The sequence below is a fragment of the Dipodomys merriami genome, unplaced genomic scaffold (genome assembly GCF_024711535.1).
Source record: "Dipodomys merriami isolate MVZ:Mamm:240054 unplaced genomic scaffold, mDipMer1.0.p SCAF_558, whole genome shotgun sequence".
Classification (NCBI taxonomy): domain Eukaryota; kingdom Metazoa; phylum Chordata; class Mammalia; order Rodentia; family Heteromyidae; genus Dipodomys; species Dipodomys merriami.
Genome location: NW_027206133.1, coordinates 467,501 through 483,600, shown reverse-complemented (window position 1 = coordinate 483,600; position 16,100 = coordinate 467,501). Strand labels below are relative to the sequence as shown.

The 16,100-nt window shown below is 33.6% G+C and overlaps 1 non-coding gene and 1 pseudogene across 1 annotated transcript; both read left to right on the top strand.

Moving 5' to 3' along the window:
• Nucleotides 1-6,164: 6,164 nt before the first annotated feature.
• On the top strand, nt 6,165-6,261 carry LOC138812024 (U6 spliceosomal RNA; annotated as a pseudogene).
• A 3,940-nt stretch (nt 6,262-10,201) lies between these two features.
• On the top strand, nt 10,202-10,308 carry LOC138812023 (U6 spliceosomal RNA). Its single transcript, XR_011367543.1, has one exon. It is a non-coding gene; the product is annotated as a U6 spliceosomal RNA (small nuclear RNA).
• Nucleotides 10,309-16,100: the final 5,792 nt, after the last annotated feature.

The window sequence follows — 16,100 nt, the reverse complement described above, 5'->3', positions numbered from 1 at the left end:
CTAGTTGGATTCAAGTTGATGGTCCTCTGATTAAAAAGGGGTAATTAATTCAAATTAGATGCCAAATAGTATAGTTTTTTAAAAAGTTACTACACAAAGAATAATATTTACTATACCAATACAGTGAAATTATATTGTATGCAGCTTATTTTTTAAATTTAATTTTATTGTCAAAGTGATGTACAGTGGGGTTACAGTAATTGTAAGGTAGTGAATACATCACTTTTCAAAATAGTTACCCCTCTCTCATTTTTTCACAGTTTTCTTTCACCCCCAAACCCCTCACTAGTTGTAATGTACATTTCCAACATATTGTCTTGTGAGTTTTTCTATTGCATTGGTTTGCACTTTGTCCTTTGTCTCGCCATTTTGTTGTTCATCTTCCCTTCCCTAATTAAGGTAAAAGTATAGACAATACACAGGGTATCAAAATCAAATACAGCAGGGGGTAAACCATAAGGAAAAACCCCAAAGAAAATAGAAATCACATAGTACATTAAAAACAACAACTGCAAATAAATATCTGTTTCCATATCTTGGAGTTCTTTTTGCTCAGCATCAGCTTATATGAACATATATATGCATTACAAAACCACTGGAAAATAATATTTTCACGGACACTTTATCATGACAACAATATAAGTGTTTTTGATGGTAAAGGTGGAATTAGGATTGGTGAATTCGCAATTCTGATAAAGGAATTTCAAAAAAGTTAAAAAATTCTGACAGGTAAATTTTAAATGTTCAAACTTTTTAACAACTTTGCCTATAAAGAAAATTTAAAATTGACTGGGAAAATAGACTTTCATGCAAAGAAATCCATAGAGACTAAGCTGAGAGGGAGCAATGTGGGTGAAGATGGCTCATTTTCACAGTAAAGAAACAAACCTCACAAACATTGCTGTAAATCCTGTAGGTTCCCTTGAGAATTGTCCTTACCCAGGAAACATATTCTCACTGTGAAACAATGTTGTACTGGAATTTAAATTCAAATTTCTTTTTAAAAAGGCATCAAAATTTATGAATTGAACTTTAATTACCAAACAGTAATTCTCGGAAAAAGATAATTTGGGTCAAAATATTTAGGGAGAAAGTGCCCTCCACAATGAAAGCAGGTATTGGGTATACACATTTCTGTTTATAATACTTTCCACAATGTCTTTGCATGTGAAGCACTGAAACACAGAAAAAAAAATCTGATTGGATATCTTAAACCAATGATTTCTCATTTCTAAGTAGCTCACAAAATATAATATCCTTATTAACATGACATATTGAAGACTTCTCTTATTACATTAGCCAAAAAGTTTTGGGATCAGAGAATAATTGAGCAAATAAGAAAACACATTCTTAGAAGCCCTGGCTAAGCGTATTGATTTCAGCAGTAGAGGGATTCCAAAACTTTTTGAAATAGATTGTGTTAATATTTTTGCTACCTAAAGTGATTTTAAAGAGCCTATTTGGCTCACTACAATGCAGAACAGATTGAGTGAAGACATGAAATTAAATTCCACACCCAAATAAAAGAGTTTAAAAAGAAAAACCATGATGATGGAGCAGTGGGGGATGCCTTATAGTCCTTCAGCTTCACTAGACTTGAAGCCAAGAAGCTGTGATTAATTGGAAATCAAGCAAGAGCTAAGAGGAGAACATAGAAGTAGGACAAAGAATTATTGTCCATTGTAACAGACACTGTCACAAAGTATGGATGATTTAACTCTATTCTTCTCCATACATCTTGTTGAGCAAATGCAAGACCGAGAGAAAAATAATCTATTGAAATAATTTTACAAAGGATAACTTCACTGTTCCTCATATGGTATCTAAGGAGAGTCTTTTTTTTATTGTGAAAAAAACTGTACAGAGGGGATACAATTACATGGGCAAGATAATGAGTACATTTCTTATCAACCATTGTGGCTTCCTCCTTTGTTTCTCCTTCCCATCCCTTCCCAGACTCCCCCCTCACCCAAGCCTCCCCCCACCCCTAACCCCCCAACAAAGTTGTAAAGTTCGTTTTCGACATGACAACTTGTACTTCTCATTTTTGCAATGGTCCACCTGTATCCTTATTTAAACGACGTGTTTTTCCACTTTCCCTCCACAAATTATACCGACATCAAATAGAGTGAAAGCAGGAGGGAGGGACATACAAAGCAACAAAGAAATAATCATATAAATGCATTAGAAACAAATGCATGAAAGAAAAAAAACATTTAAATACATATCTTAGGGTTCCTTTTCCTAACATCTCCTTATCTTACCTTTTCTGCTTGACTCATACACATACTAAGTATTGAAAATAAGGGAAACCATGGGACCTACGTTTCTTTGGGCTTGGCTTACTTCATTTAACATAATTTTTTCCAAGTCTAAGGAAAGTCTTAAGAGAGAAGATAAAAGTGGAGTATTCTTCGGTTTCCTCGAAGCATCTTGTTAGCAAAATATATCTTTTAGGTTAGAAGTTATTGAATCAAAAATGGTAGAGTCCTTATTTTTGTGGGCACTTTAAATACAAAAAGACTTTCACGGTAAAAGAAAAAGTTTAGCTAAATATTTGTGATCACAGCTTCTTGGACTGTATTTTCAGAGACAAAGTTTTACATTAGAGTTTGTCCTCATTAATATAGATGTTGGGTTTTCGTGGCAACCAAATGCTAGGGTGAAGTTTAATGCACTCTCTTGGACAAGATAACAGCATGATAGAAAAAAATGGTAAATATTTAGTGAATTAGTTTGACTAATTACTTTGCCAGAACAAAAAGGAAAGATATAATTCAAAATCACTTGACTTAAAAGAATGACGAAAGAGTAGTGAAGAGAGATGAGAGAAAATATAGAGGATTTTTTTCTCTCCAGTAGAGTAATGGGTTCTTGATCCGTTTCTCCCAATCTATCTTCACAAGCTAACAAGTGTGGCTTAGGACTGGAGTATCCAGTGCAGTGAAAGAGAACTCACAGAAGAAAATATTTGCAGCAGATGCAGGTGATTTATAACCTTAGACAATCTATTTAAATCTGTTCAAAATTGTCTGCTACCCAAAACTTCCCTCTTTGAACAGTTTTGTTTGCTTTTCCCAAGACTACCCTTCATTGAATATTTAAAATTTTGAGAGGTCATATTTATCCTCTCTAGAGGTTGCTGTTTGCTTGTGATTTTTGTGTGTTTTTGTTTTTTGTTATGTTTTTAACTGAATTTCAAAATGTTGTGCAAGTATATTACAATAAATATGTCTATCTAATTGTCCAATGCTCCTGGGTCAGAGTGACTCCTTCTATCATTCTCAACCAACCCCTTCTCCAAGATTTATTTCAGATTTACCACTTTTTTGTCACATGTGTACATTGAGTATTCTAGCTGTACTTGCCCCTTGTTCCATTTTCATTCATTCTATGTTCTTACTATTATTCCTTTCTGGTTTCAACTTCCTGATAGTCATTCTGTTAAACTATCTGTTAATACTTTGAAAGGTTTATATACATTCCATGGAGCTTCAATCCTGCATATACTTGAATGTATATCAGCTTATAATTCCATATTTCATTCATCTGCAATAACAACTTGCCAGACTGGAGATGTGCAGCCCCTAGACATGATAATATTCTCATTCAATTGGAAGATTAATCTTTAGTCAACAAGAAAGTTTAAAAATGGCTAAGAATGTATTCCTAGCTACCAGTTTTTATAAATGGCTTTGTACAAAGTTTTGTGATTATTTTATTTGACATGGGATAATATTTTCTACTACCTATAGGTTTTGGAAAAAGAAGAAAACTAAAATTTACTACTATAGAGGAATATGATAGAAATAGAAGACAGATTTTATATTTGTCACATATCTGATGAGTACCCATATTCAAGATTTAAAGTCTTATTTCATACTATGTTAGACAGATAGGGAAAACATAAAACAACATATGATAAGACAACTATTTGTGACTTTTTAAAATGTACCTTATTAAATGATGAAATTTACTTTATTAGCTAGTGTTTGAGTTTGAATTATGGGAGGTTGATCTATTAAACACATTTCTGGAAGGCAGCTACTGAACAAAACAAATGGTGGGGGGGGACTATTTCTACACTTTAATGAATGGTTGAACGTGTTTGGCATTAGTGCTAGGTAAATAATTCAACTCTATTGTAACTTGCTCCCTACATTTGTAAAACTTGCAATGTCACTTATTATCAACTACTTGTCAAATGTTATTTTGGTGAATGTGATTTTATAAAGTTTTGAAAAAGAATATATTTTCAGGAGATTAAATGTAGATTATCATTGGCTTGAGAATGATAGCATGTTTACACTACAGAACCAAGATTTACTGTAGTACCAGTAGTTTGAAGCATTAAGGATCTTCTCAATTAATGTTTTTTTTAAAAATTACAATTGACCTGTAAGTCAAGTTTTCCCAGCCTTGGTAGACCAATTATGGATCTATCGTTCCCAGAACAATTTTTTTGGCCTACTTATACTGGACTGAAATCTTTCAGTAATCATTAGGAGAGGGGTATTAAAAATAATTTTGTGACATTTGTGATCTTGTTCACTCATATGGGCTGGTCATTTGTAAATTGTAAGTTTGAATTACTGTACTTTCTTTCAGATTTTGTGATCTCATATTTCATATTAAGTTGCCTTGCATTTCACAATTGCTTACTGCTAATTCCAGTGTTGTCAGGAATTGAGATGGATTTTCAATTACTTTGTTGGCATGTTGCATGGGCCTAGATGAGAAGTCTTGCCCTTGTTACTTGATGATGCGGATAACTGAGACCTGGGATCCTAGGACATGTGTGTCCTTCAGAAGAATAATAGCTTTTAGACATCATATCTGCAAAATTCGGGTATAATCATTAGTAATGCTTCAGAAAGATGGAGAAAATCAGTTTGGGACCAGTGAGTTAAAACAATAAACAGAGTAGCAGCTTAAAATCCCTAATAGATTAGAGGAAAACTATTTTTTTGGCAATGTGAATTCAGAAGACCAAGAACACTTAGAATGTATCACAAGTTTATACCAAAGATATTGCATTCATATTTTTATTTCTAATATGTATTCTAAACCTAATTATTTATATTCCAATACTATTTATTGGAATAAATATCTATTTATTTGTCAAATTATCAATTAATTCTAGTAAGTTTCACTGTGTGAACTAAAATATCAGCACATATAAATATAAAATGTATAACTATATACAAGAAAAAGGAACACGTTTTGCAATCTTCTGTTGTGGTTAGAGTATCAAATTATTTAAAGTATTTAAAGTATTATTTCATTATCTCTACCTCAGTGTTTGGTACAGTTGGACCTAAAGCTTTACCATTTGAAGATTTACAGCCTAGTGGCAAGAGGAAACACTTTGATTAAAACATTAACAATTTAAGGCGTAATATCGAGGAGAGACATATAGACTTCTCTTGTAAATCTGAAAATATTTGGTGATAGAAAGGCAGTAATGGAAATTCCTGCCTGGTTGGATGGTAGACGGGCCAGGACATTAGTTAATCATGCATATGAACAATTTTTTCACCTTCTTGGCTTTAGATACTTTTGAAATATTAGGTATAATAACCAATTATATTTTGATAAAATACCTTCTAGTCTAAACATTTCTATCTGAACTGTTCCTGACTCTAGAGACAGGAACTTGTAATTAAGATTAGTTTTGTTCCAGTAAGAAAATCTATGCTTTCAGGGTAAGATATTCTGGTTCGTCTGTTCCTAAATGGAAGAAAGGTAGAGGGTCAGGTAGACATTTGTGCCAATAAGATCTCATTTAGGAATTTTTAGGCTGCAGAAATTTAGAAGTAGCTCTTAAGCAAGGCTTACTTTGAATGCATTAGTTCCACAAAGCTAACTCAGCTGATAAATAAGTACTTGAAAAGCTATCCCCTTTGGACCTTGCTTTAAATTCTTCAAAGTATGATGAAATCTAAAATGAAAAAGACTTAAAATACTAATTGACAAAAAAAATTGCAAATGTGAGCAATCGACCAAACAGTGTAAGTTTTTTTCCAATATACACAGAATTTTAGAGAAGTAATATCAATAGCATTTTTAGGAACAATAAGGTTTCCTAGTTACAAATAGTCAACCAAGGATACATGCCTGTATAAAGATTGCATCATTAGCTACTTAAATTTAGAGGATACTACATGCTTCAACAGCACGTCTATCCAAATTACAATACAAAGATTAACATGGCACTTGCACAAGGATGATATGAAAATTTGTGTAGTATTCCATATTTTTCATTCTTCAGATGCAAGAAATGAAAAAGTTATTAAAAATTGATTACAAAAATACAGTTGTAACAATACATGTAATTCATTGAATTGAAAGTTAGTTTGACATCAGTGTATTAAATCATCACCTTAGAAAGGCCTTTACATAGCATAACCTTTACAAAACTTTTGAAATTAGATAACATTTTTATTTTATCCCAAAGAAATAAAATACTATAAGGACCTATGGGACAAAAAGGAATCTTAAACTGTTTCTATATGGAATGCTATCTGAAATGACACATTTATTAATGAACCTATATATTATGAAACAATGTAGAATTAAAAGTATTATATCTAGGAAGGATGAAATAGATTATGGATATTATACAAACAGAATACAGATTATCTTAAAATATCCTTTTTCAGACAAGCAATAGAAATATCTTTAGTTTCTGCATTACTCATTTCAACAGATAAGTTAAAGTTATTTCTGATTATAAAAATCACAAACTCTGCAGAAATCATTATTGATGTATACAAACAAATCTTGAATACATTTTGACATCAAAGTCCGGCAATTCACTTGGAAGAATAGCATGGAATCCATGAATATTTAAAGTAAGATATTAATGTGGCTTTTATTGTGAAAACTTTTTGTACGGACACAAAGATGGATTGGCATTTTTGATATTTAAGAAACTTAACCCAACCATCATGACTTAGGAGAAAAATTTTTGCAGCCTTCCACAACTTCAAAGAGGTAGTGATACATACTTATCCTTTTGGCAATATCAAATGCAGCTTCTTCCAAGTTGTTCTTGACCTGGTGTGATATAATATTTCAATAGAAGGAGATCCTGCGTACCTTTGTTATTTCTATTCCCAGCAGCAAGATGCAAGTTTGTCAAGAGTTCTTTAGTTTGGGCATTGGTATCTGCATCATGATGAAGAAAGAAAGAAGCCACTCTGGTATTATTCCACATATAAGCACTATGCAGGGTTGTCAAGCCATTCACAGTTATTGCATGAATATCTGCCTTGAGCTAACAACTCATGGACAATGTCTAAGTGTCCACTGTAGGCTTCCTGATGAAGAGAGCTATACTCATCATCATCCCTAGTTTTCACATGAGTGGCCTTTTTGGAAAGTAGTCTCTGCACTGAAGTAAGCCGATTATTTTCAACAGCCCAATGAAGAAATTTGCTTGGATACTTCTTCATTTTTTTCTAGCAAATGATACCATTTCTCACTTTTTCATCTAGTTCCTTGTCTTCATCAGAATTGCCTAACTAGAGACTTTGAGTACCAGTGGGAATGAGGTGTAAATGATTTCCCCAATAGTTCACATTGGTTGAAGTAGTCAGAAAAATCTACATTTTCTACACCTGTTTTTTCACCATGATTTTTTTCTCTTTTTCCATTTTTACTATTTGAAATTATTCTAACTGGAGAGTAGGGAATGGATAGAGAGCAGAAGAAATAAGTGCAAAAACAATCTTCACAGAAGCAAATTCTCAGAGCTATTTCATGACTTAGAAAAGGATAAAGTGGCTGAAGTTAGTATAAATTTAGAAGTATGAAAATGGGAGGGGGGACAAAGATGGCAACGGGGCAGTAGGGAAACGCCACAGCTCTCCCCAACCAAAAAGAGAGTTCGAGTTCCTAAGCTTAATCTCCCCAAGAGACCCACAAAAACAAAAAGATGAACACCCATAGAAATACAGGAGGTGGAAAATAACAAAAAAGAAAGAGAGAAAAAGAATTTCAGAACAGAGAAGTGCGAAGACTCCTCCCCCAATGCTTACTGGTGGTGAGCAGGCCCAGCAGGGGCTGCTGGAGTCCCAGAGACAAAGGGGCTGCCTGCAGATCACCCACACAGAAGGACATAAGAAACCAAGAAACAAAGAACTTCCACTCCTCTGGTCGAACCACTATTAAATAACCCCATGCTGCTGATGACATGTATGGTGTATATGTGTACACCATTATATGTTACAAACAATTTCCTCCAGGAAAGTTAGAATGAGTTTGTGACTTTAATTGAGCATCTTCATCCCAAAATACCGTGAAAATTGGGAAATTTTGTAATCACTTAATAACAATTTAAAAAAAAAACCACCAGAAAACTACATGTGGAGCTATGGCTCAAGTGGTAGAGCATGAGCCTTGAGCTGAATTGCTCAGGGACAGCTGCCAGGCCTAGAGCTCAAGCCCCACGCCTGACAAAAAGAGAGAGAGAGATCTTTCATGTGATTGATTCTAACATATTTATAAAATTATGTCTTTATTGCTTTGTATGTCCCTCCCCCATGGTATAACCCCTGGTTTCACTATATATGAAGTTGGTGTATGTGGAGGGGATGGGAAAAAACAAATCGTTAAAACAGAGATACAGGAAGACCCATTTCAACAATGAGATGTACAAGTCTTTATGTCGAAAAAAGAACTTTACAACTTTGGTTGGGGAGACGGTGGGGAGGATACGAAGGAATGGGAAGGGGAAACAAAGGAGGAGGCTACAATTCTTGATAAGAAATGTGCTCATTATATCTTACCCATGTAATTGTTACTCCTCTGTACAGTATTTTCACAATAAAAAGAAGTATGAAAATGACAAAAATATTAAAATATATTCATATATTTCATTATATAACCCAAACCAGAAAGCAAATGTTGTTTAGATGATTTCTTAAAAACAGTCTTTCAGGAGCTGGGAAGGTGGCTCAGTGGGAGAATGTTTGTCTTGCATGCATGAGGTCCTGGGTTTGATTCCTCAGCACCATATAAGAAGAAAAAGACAAAAGTGGTTCAGTGGCTCAAGTGGTAGCACCATCTTTGAGCTGAAAAGCTGAGGGACAGCACTCAGGCTCCAGAGTTCAAGCCCCACAAAAACAAAAACCAAACCAAAAACCTAAACAAAACACAGCTCTCACATTTGTATCCTCAATTCTTTAAAGACACTGCTTCAGCCTATGACTAAGATTTTAGGTATAGACATTTATCAACACTTCTGATTGAGATTTCTACTTGAGAAAATTTTAAATCAATATTTTGTTCTTAATTTTTCTCTTTGTACATTCACATGCACCTATAAAAAATGGTGTGGACATCCCAGTAACATTCTCAAAGTACCTCCTGATGATGAGTTACGAAAAGTTGTATTCTATTACAAAAAGGAAAACAATGCTACAAATAAAGAAAACTAATGATTAAATATTAATGGTTAATAAAATAAAAACCAAACACCAGTGTTTCCAGTTTTTGAAATGTTCTACATATTAGATTTTACTATTTACTCATATTCCTGTACATTTAAAACTGGCTAAGATTATGATGTTCACAAGAGTTTTGTAGGCTACGAGTAGCCTTTAAGGTTACCCACTAAGGTTACTCTTAATTTATGGCTCATCTTATCATTTGTATATGGCTTATATCATATTTGTTCCTCACTAACATGTAAAGGAAGGCCTCAAGTTTTAACAGAAACTGTGTAGTTAAAATCTTAACTCTTCACTGTTTTTTTACACAGACTTTGCAACTTCTCATAGTAAAGTTTCTAAAAACTCTGAAATGTACATACTTAGTAGTATATGTCTGCTACCATAAATCTTAAATACTTTATGGAAAAGTTTTATGACCTGCCAAACAGTCTTAATTTTGGCATATATAAGCAAATTCCCAGTATTAATCATATTTAAAACAATTAAACTTTTAACAAACCTTAGCACTTGCTACAGTGCTCATTATGACAGGTGCCATGTATAGAGTAATGAATTTCTACTCTTACATATCTCTTGAACAACAAATATCTGGAATTATTTTGTTTTTGACATATCTCACTTGACTTTATTCTTAAATGTGTGCTTGCTTAAGAAATATATGGTTCTAAAATTTCACGACAAGTCTTTTTAACTTATTTTTTGTTGAATTATCTAGTTTAGGAAAATCAATTCCAAAATGTTCTGTGCTCAGTTTGGCATCACATACACTAAAATTGGAAAAATACAGAGAAGATTAGCATGACCCCTACGCAAGGATGACATGCAAATTGATGAAGATTTCCACATTTTTACAACAACAGATCCTGGAGGGGATGTGGACAGAAGGGAACCCTACTCCATTCTTGGTGGGAGTGAAAACTTGTACAACCACTTGGAAAGAAATATGGCGGTTCCTCAAAAGATTCCACATAGAGCTCCCTGATGACCCAGCAATCCCACTTTTGGGCATTCACCCAAATGATCAAACAAGATCATACTATAACTACCAGCACAGCTTTGTTTATTGCAGAATTGTTTACCATAGCTAAGATATGGAACCAACCACGATGCCCCTCAGTAAATGAATGCATCAAGAAAATTTTTTGTGTGTGTGTATGTGTGTGTGTGTATGTATATATGTATGTATGTATGTTTCTATCTATCTACACATACATATATATATTTGTATATATGTATATACATATATTTATATATGTATATTTATATACATAAATATAAATTGGAATGTGTATATATACATATATATATACATATATGTATATATATATATTGGAATTCTATGCCTCCATCAGAAAGAATGGCATCGCCCAATTAGTTAGGGAATGGAAAGTCTTGGAAAAAATTATATTTACTGAAGTAAGCCAAGTCCAAAGAAACATAGGTCCCAAGGTATCCCTTACTTGCAATAAATAATATAAGCAGAAAACTGGGATAAGCAGAAAAGATCAAAAGCTATATGCATATTACTAGATAAGATGATGTTAAGCTAAATGAACCCCAAGATAAGGATAGAAGTGATTTTTTAATTCTTTCTTACTGTTGTTTCTAACATATTTATAATGTACGATGTGATTTTTTTTTGTTTTTTTTTATGGTCCTCCCCCACAGTATAACCCTTGTTTTCACTGGATTTGATGTTGGTGCACCTACATCCTGTAAATACACTTCTCTAATTTGGGAAAGGAAAGGGAAAAATCAAAATGCTTAAATAGATATAAAAGTTGAGCCATTGTAACAATGAGATGCACAAGACAATATGTTGGGGAGTGTGGGGGTATGGGGATGAGAAGTGTACTTTTGGAGGTGGAGGGGAAGGGATGGTGGGGGAAAAACAAAGGAGGAGGCAACAGTGCTTGATAAGAAATGCACTCATAACCTTGCTCATGTAACTTTAACCCCGCTATACAGTATTTTTACAATAAAAAACATTAAAAAATGTTCTGAGATGGAAGAGTTTATTTTATTTTACCCATATAATATTGTTAACAAAGAAATTAATGGGGGGGAGTATTGGGTGGGGGGCCAGGGGGAGGCTGGGTATGGATGGGAAGGGGAAACAAAGGAGGAGGCTACAATACTTTATAAGAAACCCCAGGGATGGCACACACACACACACACACACACACACACACACACACACACACACACACACGCATACACAAACAAACAAAAAAATTAATGGAAAAGACTGAACCAAAGATATATTTGTGTGTGTGTGTGTGTGTGTGTGTGTGTGTGTGTGTGTGCGCGCGCGCGTGCCTGCATGTAGGTGTGCTCAGAGTTTTAACTCAGTGCTTCATGATCTTGCTAGGCCTTTCCTCTCTAGATTGGTGAGCTACTATATGAGCTACCTCTCCATTCCTGGACCTTTGCTAGTTTGTTTAAATTTTTGAAAAATAATCTTAGGAATTTTTTGCCCTGATTGGCTTCCAACTCTTATCCATAATTCTCAGGGTCCTGAGAAATTATGCAGAGTAAACAGGATTACAGGTGTGACCAACCATCACAAGGCTTTCAGAATAATTTTCAAAGTAGAAGAAAATTTACTTCACGGGGGACCTGTTTTATCACTTCCTACTTTTAAAGCATTTTGGAGTGATTATATGTGAATTTATTTCATGTTGGGATTCTTAAAGGAGAGTAAGTGATGGTATTTAAAAGTTTTAGTACGTTTTTTAAAAGGATACTGGAACTTTGGGACAGAAGAAATTTGCCTCTCTTTGGACCTCAATTTATAAGCTCAGCTCTGTGCATGATAACCCAATGTCACCAACACAATCTGTGTTGAAGACAAAATGTGACAGAAAACAATTACTATGGGCAATAATTGCTATGCTATGTTTTATTGGACAAGATGAATATTGAATTGAGAGTGTAAGAGAATGGAGAGATTTCACCTACCGTTTTTGTATTGCTGAAAGGCTTTTGGAAACTTTGACTGATTTCCTTCCTCACTGTGTGTCTTTGGGCCATACACTTAGTGCCTTTAATTACAATTTTTCTCAACTATAAAATGGTAATAACATTAGCATCATAGCAAATGTTTTCTTAAGAACTAAGAGACATAAAACTTGTGAAATACTTAACATAAACTACGAATGAACTTTGAGTTTAGCTAGCAGTTTTTTTAATACTAAACAGAATGTGATATGTATTACAGAAATCATTACATGTAGTAAGCCAAAAGAAGAAATGTTATCTATTGACTATGCTTTGCTTCCAAGGAAGCCAGCTGGATAACTTCTCATGCTGTAAATCAAACTTCTTATCTTATGTCTTGATAGTGCTAAACTATCAGGGTCAGAATAATGAAGGAATTGTAGACTGAGCTGAGGTCCATATGAAAATGTTCAAAACTGATAAACCTTAAAAGTAACTAAGCAGTATATTGTGTTTTTCATCATTTAAGTTAAATTGCAAAGAAATGGAAGACCTAGAAGAATGAATTCTCTTTTTGGTAACCTATCATAGGTCCTTAGCAGGATGAACTCTTTCCTCATTCTTGTAGAGGCATCATCAGATGAGAGGAACTCTATTTTTTTGGTTGCTTCTTTCAATTTATTCTTCAGTTTGAAATCTGAACTACATGAGACTGAAAGAAACCAAGGAAAATTAGACACACAGGATTTGGAAAAAGCAATCAGAGTAAAATAAACTAAATACATATAGCCTTGTAAAAGGCTTCACTGAATTGAGTTATATAGTCTCAAGTATAAGCAAAAAATGATTTAAGCAATATCATATTATTGAAAATTGAAAAATGTTAGGTGTTGCTCAATTTTTTCCTTTCTACTACCAGGAATGTATTATTGATTTTATATAGAGAGATTAAAGATGGGATTAACAAGGAACTTGATTAAAAATCGATAAAAGCTCTGAATAGACATGTTTTCCAATATGCTCTGAAAATCACCAGTGGCTTTACAAAGTTGTGTTTAATATCAATTCTATGCTGGCTTAATGCTGTGTGAATAGAAGTCATTAGAGAAATGCAATTCAAAATTACTATGATACTACTACATAACTATTATAACTCTTAAAAATATTCGAAGGCACTTGGTGTGGTGGTAAAGGCTTGTAATTCCAAGCATTTGGGAAGTTGGAGTAAGAGGATTTGAGCTTAAGGCCAGCCTGGGATACTGCACATAGTAAAAACATGCCCTTTAAAAAAAACTTAAAAGGTAATAATGTTGGTGAGAGTGTGAAGAAAAGGAAAATTTCTACACTCTTGGTCAAAATACAGGTTAGTATTCTCATTGTAGAAAGTAGTATGCAGTTTTCTAAAGAAATGCAAAGTTGAAATATCATCTGACCAACCAATCATATGATTAGTTCTCTCTGGGTAACTCGTAAATATATCTATAGTTCACTGTTATTCACATTATTCACAACAGGCAAGATATAAATCAAAGTTATGTGTTCAACTATAGACTAATAAACCAACTGTGGCACATGCACAAATATAATTTTCTGTTTCATCCTTAAAATAGCAAGAGATTTCTCCCATTAGCCACAACTTACAATGACCTAAAAGATGTAATCTAAATGAAGTAAAATGTTGCTTTCTGTTCTTTGTAAAACCACACACACACACACACACACACACACACACACACACACACACACACACACACACCAACCTAAGCTACAGAGAAATTTTTCAAAAAGTAAAGCAACTGGAATTGCTGGGGCATTTAGGTCACAATATAGATGATAGTAGATATACAGGATGACCAAGTATAGAGTTGTAATGTCTAATGTGAGCATACAGGGGACAACACTGGCCTTACATAGGAATGAAGCTAAATATGTAGGAGTTGGTCTTCCTTGTAGGGGTTTCTCTTTTAGGTGTTCTTCCTTCAGTAATGGATGAGATGAACGTAATTCTTTACATATACTTGCCTGTTTGCAGAAATAATAACAAACAATACAGCAATAACGTTTTATGCTCAACATGGAACAAAATGCCAAATTAATGTACATGAAATTATCCTTGATATAAACTAATCATTACTAATAAGGGAACCCATGGGAACTATGTTTCTTTAAGTCTGGCTTCACTTGATGTGATTTTTTTCGACGATCTCCTATTTCCTTACAAATGAGTTGGTATCATTCTTTATGATGGAAGCATAGTATTCCATGTGTATGTATGTGTGTATGTGTGTGTGTGTAACATTTTTTTTATCCATTCATCTACTGAGGAGCATCTGGATTCATTCCATATCTTAGCTGTGGTAAATAATACTGTGATAAACATAATTGTGCTGGTAGATTTACTGTGGCCTTGTTTGTGATCACTTGGGTAAATGACCAGATGTGGGATTACTGGGTAATAGGGGATCATGATTATGTACATCAAGGATAATCTTAGTAGATGAGCAGAATTGGTCAATTGCTATGTACATATGATCATAAAAGGTGATTCCAAGTGAAATGAACTCTAACACATGTTCTTCGTTGTTGCTGTTCTAATGTACTACGTGATTTCTTTTTAACTTTTTGTTTTTTCCCCACTTATGACAGACACTATATTTGATTTTGATACCCTGAGTAGTGTAAATATGTTGAGTTGAACAAGGCAAGGGAAAGGGAAAAAACAAAATGGTGAGACAAAGGGAAAAGGGGGAACCTTCGTAACAATGATACTCACACGACAATATGTAGAAAATGATCTTTGTGTGAGCATTGGGAGTGAAGAGGGAGAAAAATGGGGGACGGGGTAAAAAGTTAGAAAAGAAATAAATCTATTATCTTACTTACATAAGTATAACCCTATTTTAAATTACCTTGACAATAAAAATAAATAAAAAATAAAATAAAATATTCGAGAGCAGCAATACAGGAGATGGGAGTGGGGAAAATACTGTACTATACAAAGAAGACTACAACAGCTGTGGAGAACAGGAATTTTACTTCATCATAGGAAGTACAGATTTTCAGCCTCATGTCAATCACTAAAAAGGGAAAACCAAATGCACAATCAGCAAACCAATAAAATAGAAAACTAAACAATTAAGGTGGAGAGATGATTTGGATGAAGAGAAACAAATGACACAACTAGGAAACAAATAAGAAGCTGGTAAGTTTTTAAAATATTACCCTTAATTCTAATAAATGTTTTGCATCACAATTTGTTAGAACTATACTTCAAATCACAGTTTAATAGTATATCATTTTAATAATAGGTTACCGATTATTGATTTCTTAATATTTTTGCTTAATATATAATTTTAATTTCAGCAGCTATAGAAAAGAAGAAAGTGAAGCTAATTTTAATGATATATTTCATGAATTGTAAAATTGAGAAGCATTAGAAGTTAAATAATATATATTATTGTTTCATTTCTGTGAATTAATGTAGTAGTTCAAAGTGTATTCTACACTTAGCACTCATCTTAACATCAAATAATAGATTATTGCATATGACACTTGGTTTTAGGTGGAAGGGATCAGCCTGTGGTAAAATTCACACCACACAGTACAGGAGAGTATGACTCCTCTCATCTAGCTTAAATGGTGGAAATTTGATTTCTACATGCATGTTAAATACGTGTCTAGGTGATATCTAGTAAATTATAT